Genomic DNA, 9,762 nt, shown 5'->3' on the forward strand with positions numbered 1-9,762 from the left:
TACATGAAAAACAAACTTTATTATATAGGATCTATTTGCTACAACATTTCCAGAACATGTTCAGTTCCCTCCATTTATTCATTTAATTCGATTTCTATCTTGTCCTCCCGGGAGCTCAGAACGGGTTATAAGCCAACATTCACAGTAGGTTACATTGGACAGTACGTTTGGCAATACAATACAGTAGATTAGACCAGAGGGTCACCAACTAGTGGTCGTTGGGAGAGTATTTAAAAAAATTTATCAACTGCCTATATCGAGGTGGCATTGCAATAACATGCACAGAATATAACAAAGAAGAATTTTACAAACGTCTTGGTTTACAGATGAATAATCACATCTTGAAAAGATCTTCACAGTACAGTTCATCTTAAAAACAGCATTAAATTTCAGAATATCCGATAACGCTCTTAAAGCTCCAGTTAATTTGTTCCACAGCGTTACCCCCACGATACAAATGTTCTTGTGTTTTCAATGTATTAAAGAAATCTGTCAAGGTGTTATATGGTCAAATTTTCTAACTCCACAAATTAGCCTTGCAGCCGCATTTTGGACCATTTGTAAAGCTTTGCACTGAACTGTTGGCTTGTTTGCAGCTGGACCTCTTAGTTGGAGAAGGTCTTCACAGCTCTTCAAAGAGCTTCTCTGGCCACTGTTTCCAGGATATCCAACGATTCACCTCCTAAAGGCTGCAGAGAGATCAGAAAGGCACACGATTAAAAACTGCAAGTTTATAGCAATGGGAGGGGGGGGGATAAGAGGGTCTCGTCCAAATAAGGGAGAGGTATGGACTCAGGAAAGAATTGAAACACAAGAGTTTGGTCTTGAACTTTTAAGCATAAATAAAATTACTTTTCTGATTCTTTATTCAGCACAACAGAAGATATGACTTCTCAGGCATGAGTGTTGGAACTGGACAGGCTGAGCCAAACAGGGCAGAGATTGGAACCCAGGAATTTGCAGACGGAGGAAGTCCAAGACATCCTGCCAGTGAAACAGGCAAGAGACAAAAAGCCCAACCAAGTTTCCTTAAACAGGAGGAGGGGAAGACAGGAGGGCAGCTGAAGGCCACATTAATGGTGCCTTACCTATTGAGGGTTCCTCTCAGAATCTCAGTCTGAGGAGACTCCGTATCCGAGGAATCTTTCTGCGGTTTCTCAACAGTCAGAGGCAGCAGGGGTCCCAGGAGAAAGGTCCTTCTTGGGTCTAGGGAAGAGAGAGAAAGTTACTGCTTAGGTCAGGGATTCCCAAACCTGTCTTGGGTTTTCAGGGTATCCAAAATGACTAGGCATGAGATCGGCATGAAATTGGTTTTCAATAGTTGCATACATCTTCTTTGTCTGTCCACAATTAGATTTAAGGGGCGAGGGAGGAGGAGAGACAAGTAAATGTGCAGAAAATTTAAAGCGGTGATGTCTGAACCTGTGCTGGGGGAATCCCAGTGTGTCAGCTTTGACTACAAAGTTTACCGTTTCTTAGTAAACAGGGTAGGTGGTCTGTAAGATCCAAAATGGAAGTCAGCAAAAAACAGCACAGCCAAAAAGGTGTGGAAACCAAGTTCAAATTTTTTTGTGCAGATGTTAAGATAAAAAAACCCAGATAACACATAACCCGACAGGCCATGTTTCGACCACATTAAGGGCTGCATCAGGGATTAATAAAACTAGGTGGTGTATACAAACTGAATCACCAACAGGTGAAATGCCACAACGTAAAAGGTAACGCCCCTCAAAAAGTATGTCTCTGTGGAGACAGCAGCATTAGATAACTCTGAATTTTATCTAAATGTCTGCACAATAAAATTGATCGCATAAAACCCGACACAGGCTGCGTTTCACCCACATTAAGAGCTGCATTTGAGTGTTATCTAATGCTGCGTCTCCAGACACTTTTGAGGGGGCGTTACCTTTTACTTTGTGGCGTTCACCTGTTGGTGATTCAGTTTTTATATACCACCTAGTTTTATTAACCCCTGATGCAGCCCTTAATGAGGGCAAAACATGGCCTGTGAAGGGTTTTATGTTTATCCCTGCCTGGGTGAGTTACACACTTGCATACAAAATTACATCTAACAAACAAGTTGCATCAACGATTAAACAATAATTAAACAGATCAAACCATAGAATACATCAGTGACCAGCACCCTACAATCCAATCTCCACTCCTGTTTGTTAAACAATCTCAGACCTTATATTTCATCTGACAAAACAAGTGCCTTTTGAGTAATTTCTTAGTTTGGCATATTCTGCTGTTGGCGATCGTACTCAGGGGAGGTTGTTCCATTCCCTGGGACCAATACAATGAAAGATACTATCGCTAGATGATGTTAACCTCAGATCCCGCACAGATGGAATTTGCAGATCACAATGGTCAGTAGACAATGGGGTCAATTTTATTGTGCAAACTCAAATTGGTTTCCACACATTTTTGGCTGTACAGCTTTTCATTGACTACCATTTTAGTATAAATAGTTTGCAGTGGCTCAGCCTCTACATTCACCCTCTCATACAATAACAGGAGAGTCAGCTGCTACCCTGTTAGAAAAATGGAACACATTGTGTGCACCCAAAAATCAGACCTGCTCCCCCCACACATGCAAGCACTCAAAGGCAGCAGTGGCCATGCTTTGGATAGAAGGGTGTAGCTAGACTATGTACCCGTTTGGGAATAGATAAACTCTAGGCTGCTGATCAGGAAACCCCCAATTATGAAGGCAGAAACAGCGATTACTACCATGGCTCCCATATCAACTCCCTGCTGGCTGGCTGGCTGCAGAGGAGAAAAGAGGGGACCCCGGTCCTCATTTCAGCCCTTAAAAATCAACTCAGGTGAGGTCAATGTGCAGAGAAAAAATAAGACCACAAACCCCAGTGTGTAATCAAAAACTACAGCACCCAGCATGCAATGGGGCAACAAGCAGAAATCTTAAGTCAATTGCACCACAAGACAACCCAGCTGATGCCCAGCTTCTCTCTCAAGAGCCAGCGATAGGTTGGATTTCCAAGATGCATGGCCACAGTTATCCTTACATACGAGTATGTGGTTTGGGAGTCAGGTTAATTTGCCTACTTCTAGGCATCTGAAAACACCTGACCCATTACTGGTACGCGGGAGACCAGCCAAAACCAAAAGAATGACCCCAAAATATCCAGTGAAGAAAATCCAAGAGAAACAAAAAAGCCCTGTGGAGTAACCATGTTCCTTAAACGGACTTTATTAAAATCCACATAAAAAGGACCTAGTCCACTAAGAGTACAGGACTCAACATGGTCTGCATTTCGACAAAGTCTTCTTCAAGTGGTCCTATAACATGAGGGGTACATTAAAATTAATAATGTAATGTTTAAAACACTTAAAATTAAGTGATTTCATGCATGCAAAAATTGTGGGATATAACAGTGATGTGGAGATGAAGCTAGTAATGATAAATTGGTGAGAGACTGATAAACAGTAAGAAAGAATAAGAAACAAGCAGGTATGAAAAGGTTTCATCTGAATAAATTACAAAATGTGATAAATTAGTGAAAGACCATAATAGATATCAGCCAAAAAATAGTGGTATTAAACCTTAAATATATAGAAAAAAAAAACACTTTAAAAGTAGAATATGGAGGGTGGTTAGTGTAATATATACAGGAAACTAATAAGTGAGCCTACCAAAATGAAAAAAGAGAATGGAAGCTAGAACCACATGTTACATCAAGCAAATTAACAGTGCCATATAAAAATGCAGGGAAAAAACGGCATATTGCCGATACAGATGAAAAATCTAACTTCTGGTGCCCTCGGGGCTACAAGAAGCAGATGAAAGTAAAAACCCAAAAACACGGTCAATCCAACCATATGCCAATAAAATACCGTGTACTGCTGATAAATTAGAATAGAAATAACTTCCGGTAATTTAACCGTGACTAAAAAGGAATTAAAGATATAAAAGTAAACTATCACAACCAACAGATGGAAGAGAAGCTCACATCTGAATTTTGTTTCTCCACTGGTTAGAGGATGTAAATTCTGAAGTCATCATCAACATCTTTTCTCACATCAAGCAGCATTATGGGGTAAAGATCTGGAACAACTTTCTTAGGCATACTACTTATGGGGAATTTAGGAAACACCTAAAAACATATCTGTTCTTGAAGTATTTAGTAACTGACCTATACAATCTTAGTCCATGACAACTGACCTCAAGAACTGTTATCACTAACCCTTAACTTTAAAAAGATGCTACAGATTGAGTAGAGTTAATCATTGTAAATCGCATAGAACTTCAGTCCTGCAGTATATAAACTGTTATCATCATCATCATATCTTGTCATGCTTGGAAAACATCTGCACATGTCTAAGAGGGAAGAAGAGGCGAAAACCCGGAACAAGCCAAAATAAACGGTAACAATAAAGGACCGCACAGGAAAGCCACGATAAGGAAGGGCTGTGCAGATAAAAACGAAAGCGAAAACCCAAGTGAGGGGCAGGTGTGGGAGACGAAGTAACTTACCTAATAAGCGGAGAGTCTCATGCGAAACGCTGCTAACAAACCAAATAGGGATGCGCGTAGAAGGAAGAGCATTTAAATATGTATGGCAAAGGATTAGACAGAACCTAATTGGTGGAGAATTCCACGTGACTAAAAAAAGGGGAGGAGCAGGAAACGGGCAAGCATGCAAAAGAAGAACTAAGGTGAACGGAGAATCTAAAGTTAGGGGAAAAAAGCGTTAAGCACATATGAAAGCGTATAGAGGATATGGAGAGTGGAGTGATACAGCTGTGTGGTACACAGAAAATTTTGGCAATTACTAAACCCAACTGCAAAGGAACACAGAACAACATTTAAAAAATCATCAAGTTGAAACATAATAAACAAAGACATTCTATCAAATGAGAGACATGAATAACAGTAAAAGAAAGAGATACATAATTACAACAAAGATGCCTATAGAAAAAATTAAATCTAAAAATTCTAATAAGCCACACAGATAATAAACGAGTAGAAAACCTATATGTATAAGTACATCAGTGTAATGTAATGCATATGACAAAGTATAATTTATGATACCAAGTTAAAATATAAAGAAAGTCTATTTAGTTAAGCAAGAAACAAAAACGATTATATATGAAAATAAGTGATGCAACTAAATATCTTTAAAAATAGATTTGTCATATTTAAAAATCAATAGTTAAACATAATTAATTTTGAAGGGTAACAATTTATAGGGCCATTACTAATTCAATTGCCATGAATGAAATAAAGCACATTTGTAACAAAATGCATGACAAATATAAAAGCACGATGAAATCTACAATATCTTCAGAATGTGTAATTAAGAGACTATAATGAACATAAAAATCTAATGCATCATAATATATATATAGATAAAATATAAGGCACATAAAAACATATAAAATATGTGTATAAAACCACATAATGAAATTCAAATAAACATGGAACATCAATAAATATCATTGAAGAGGTGTATATAATATATTTCAAACCACATAAATAATTAAGACCATAATAAGCGTTAAAATCTTAACTCAAAAAGATATGACTAGATGCATCATGATGAGCATGTGTTAGGATATCCAATTGATAATATATGCACATAATCTGCTTATCAGTTAAAGGTCAATTTGATGTAAACCAAAAATTCAAAGTAAATATTAGATTTCTCAAAGAAAAAGAGATGTAATCTACATTGTGATTAAGACCTGCAGGGTTTGTAGTGTTCCGATTGTAGAAGTAACTGGTTAATGTCACCTCCCTTCTGCCTTGGTGTAAATGTCTTAAATAGAAAGAAAGATCAACAATGTGATCCATTTCGATCCAATGATTAACCAATGGGGCAGATACTACTCATCTCAGAACACAACTACGATGTTCTTTTGGTTTTTCCCATGTATAGAAGATTGCACGGGCACATAATAATGTAAAGAACACTGTCTGTATTACAGTTAAGTCTGTATTCTTTTTTTTGTTCTGGGAGGTTTAAAAAATTGAATATTCGAAGTATGTTTACAGACAGACAACAAGAGATGCATCATGGACAACTATATGCATCCTGCTCAATCATAGGTAATGCTGAGGGAACCAATCGATCTTTACATGCGAGAGAGAGACGAGAAATGACCACCACAAATCCTGCTGGTCTTAATCACGATGTAGATTACATCTTTTCTTTGAGAACTCTAATATATTTACTTTGAATTTTTTGTTTACATCAAATTGACCTTTAACTGATAAAAGCAGATTATGTTAATATATTCTAAATTGGATATCTTACTTAACACACACTTATCATGATGCATCTAGTAGTATCTTTTTGTGTTTAGATTTTTAACGATTATGGTCTTAATTATTTAAGATTTTTGAAATATATTGTATACTTCTTCAATGATATTTATTGATGTTCCATATTTATTTGAATTTCATTGTGGTTTTATACACATTATGTATTTTATATGTTCTAATGTGCCTTATTTTATCTATATATAAATTATGATGCATTTGATTTTTATGTTTGTTATGGTCTCTTAATTACATATTCAGAAGATAGTGGATTTCATCATGTGCTTTTATATTTCTCATGCATTTTATATGTTCCAAATGCTCCTTATTTCATCCATGGCCATTGAGAATTAGTAATGGCCACCCATAAATTGTTGTCCTTCAAAATTCATTACATTTAACTATTGATTTTAAATATGACAAAACCTATTTTTAAAGATGTTTAGTTGCTTCACTTATTTTCATATAATCATTTTATGTTTCTTTCTTGACAAATAGACTTTTATATTTTAACTTTGCATCATAAATTATACTTTTTTATATGAATTACATTGCACTGATGTACTTACATATAGGTTTTCTGCTTGTTTATTATTTGTGTGGCTTTTATTAGAAATTTTAGATATTAATTTTTTCTGTAGGCATCTTTATTGTAATTATATATCTCTATATCTTTTACTATTATTCATGTCTCTCATTTGATAGAATATCTTTGTTTATTATGTTTAAACTTGATGATTTTTTTAACGTTATTCTGTGTTCCTTTGCAGTTGGGTTTAGTAATCGCCAAAACTTTGTGTACCACGCAGCTGTATCACTCCATTCTCCATATCCTCTATACGCTTTCATATGTGCTTAACGCTTTTTTCCCCTAACTTTAGATTCTCCATTCACCTTAGTTTCTTTTGCATGCTTGCCCGTTTCCTGCTCCTCCCCTTTTTTAGTCACGTGGAATTCTCCACCAATTAGGTTCTGTCTAATCCTTTGCCATACACATTTAAATGCTCTTCCTTCTACGCGCATCCCTAGTTGGTTTGTTAGCAGCGTTTCGCTTGAGACTCTCCGCATATTAGGTAAGTTACTTTGTGTCTCCCACACCTGCCCCCACTTAGGTTTTCGCTTTAGTTTTTATCTGCACAGCCATTCTTTATTGCGGCTTTCCTGTGCGGTCTTTTTAATTGTTACCGTTATTGTTATATATTTTGTCTTTTGTTCCGGGTTTCCGCCTCTTCTTCCCCCCTTTTTTTTAGACCGGGGCAGATGTTTTCCAAGCATCACAAGATGATAGTTTACTTTGAACCTTGACTAAAAAAGAATTAAGCACATATAAAATCAATTACCGGAAGTTCTTTCTATTCTAATTTATCAGCAGTACGTGGTTATTTTATTGGTATTTTATTGGCATATGGTCTGGATTGACTGGTTTTTTGATTTTTACTTTCTTCCATCTGCTTCTTTTTATTGTTTCCCTTTCCCTGCGAATATGCTTGATGTAACATTTGATAGCAATGCTAAGCTACAGATATCTTTGAAATTTTAATTAATTTATGGAAATTGTGCTTTTAATACATACATTTTTTTGAATTCGTTTTTCCACGTATTCCCCCCATAGGACCCTCGGGGTATGTATGTTTGTCCTGCATAGTGGTTCTAGTTTCCATTCTCTTTTTTCATTCACTTATTAGTTTCCTGTATATATTACACTAAGGTTACTCACCACCCTCCATTTCTACGAGACTGGAGTAACTGGGGCTCTTTTCCCTGGAGAAGAGGAGAATTAGAGGGGATATGATAAGACTTACAAGATCATGGAGAGGAACAGATTCTTCAAACTTTCGAAAATTACAAGAACGAGAGGGCATTCAGAAAAGTTGAAAGAAGAAAGATTCAGAACCAATGCTAGGAAGTTCTTCTTCATCCAACGGGTGGTGGACAACTGGAATGTGCTTCCAGAGGGCGTGATAGGACAGAGTACGGTGTTAAGGTTCAAGAAGGGATCTGACAATTTTCTGAAGGGATAAGGGGTACAAATAGTACCACTACTACACAGGTTCTGGACCTGTTGGGCCACTGCGAGAGCTGACTGCTGGGCACGATGAACCTCTGGTCTGACCCAGCAGACACTTCTTATGTTCTTTGGAACTTTGATTTATGGTAGTGGGGGGTCAGAGCCTGTATAGGTATGTGCAACTGACAAATGGAAGATTAGATTAGAGAACAGATTTGGATCAAAAGCAGAATTTTCAAAACTCCATAAAAGTTGAACTTAGTCAGCAAAAAGTTCACTGGACCAGAGAGACTATGGACTTTTCCTCCAGTAAATTGTCCAAACCCTTAACACTACTCTTATTATTGAGAAAGACATGGGGGAAGCCACTGCTTGCCCTGGATTGGTAGCATGGAATCTTGACACTCTTTGGGGTTCCAGAATCTCACTCTGAGACTCTGGAATGTTGCTACTCTTTGGGTTTTTGCCAGGTACCAGTAACCTGGATTGGCCACCTGAGACCGGGCTAATGGTCTCGATTGGCATTGGTCTGACCCAGTAAGGCTAGTGTTATGTTTAGGGTCAACAGGTCCTCTGAACCATACTAATCCTATGGACACAGCACTGCCCTTCTCCTGGAGGCACACTTGGCTGGCCAGGTGTTTTAGGATTATACAATGAATATGCATACTGTATATTAGCGAACCACTGCATGCAGATCTCATGAATATTCATGGTCCTCCAGGGACCCTAAATCAGGCACCAGTCCCCCATCGGTACTTATCACAGAGGGTTCCAGGATGGCAGCTGCAAATTATTATCAGATGTCCCTAGCGCATTCAGATGAAAGATACCAGGATTACCTCTAGCAGCTGTTGTCGTACTCCTTAGTAACTACAGCTGAGCCAAAGAGATGACAGACAACACAGTTATTCTCGCCATGCTCTTGTGGAACAAAACCTCAAGCAATGGCTCAGAAAAAGCAGATGTGGACTCACCAGCATAAGTTCGATCTCAATCTAGCTTTGCAATCTCCTGCAGAACCTTGTCTTTCTACCTGTGGGAAGGAACATATCCAAAACTGGTGACCAGAAATCTGGTGTTAGTCTTTGATTTTGGAAGTTTTTCTCAAAGCTCCATTTCAGCCACTGAATCAACATGATATGAAGCTCAAGCAGACAATAGAACCTAAGCTAAATTACTAATACAACAGGGGATTAAGAACTCTGGACAAAGGGAGATACATACAAGTCGATATTATAAATCATGTAATGGGCCAACAGTTGCTCCAGGCCACTCAGATCACTCATCTGGGGCTAACCAGTGCAACTAAGCATGCAGCTCTCGTTCTCATCATCACTGCCCACTTGCCAAAGTGATATAAACATTCAGGGGCAACCTGCTGGCCATTTAGATCTTCTATTGCTATCCAGCGCACTTAGAAGCGTGCAGCTCTTGTTCTAATCAGCCCTCTTGCCAAAGTGATGTA

General features: G+C 37.9%; 1 long non-coding RNA gene across 1 annotated transcript; it reads right to left on the reverse strand.

Annotated features, from left to right (window-relative positions):
* LOC117349846 lies at positions 1-9,334 on the reverse strand. Its single transcript, XR_004537194.1, has 3 exons — positions 9,272-9,334; positions 1,089-1,206; positions 1-689 (listed from the first exon to the last, which is right to left on the reverse strand). It is a non-coding gene; the product is annotated as an uncharacterized LOC117349846 (long non-coding RNA).
* Between the last annotated feature and the right edge of the window lie 428 nt (positions 9,335-9,762).

Source organism: Geotrypetes seraphini, chromosome 16, assembly GCF_902459505.1.
Source record: "Geotrypetes seraphini chromosome 16, aGeoSer1.1, whole genome shotgun sequence".
NCBI lineage: Eukaryota > Metazoa > Chordata > Amphibia > Gymnophiona > Dermophiidae > Geotrypetes > Geotrypetes seraphini.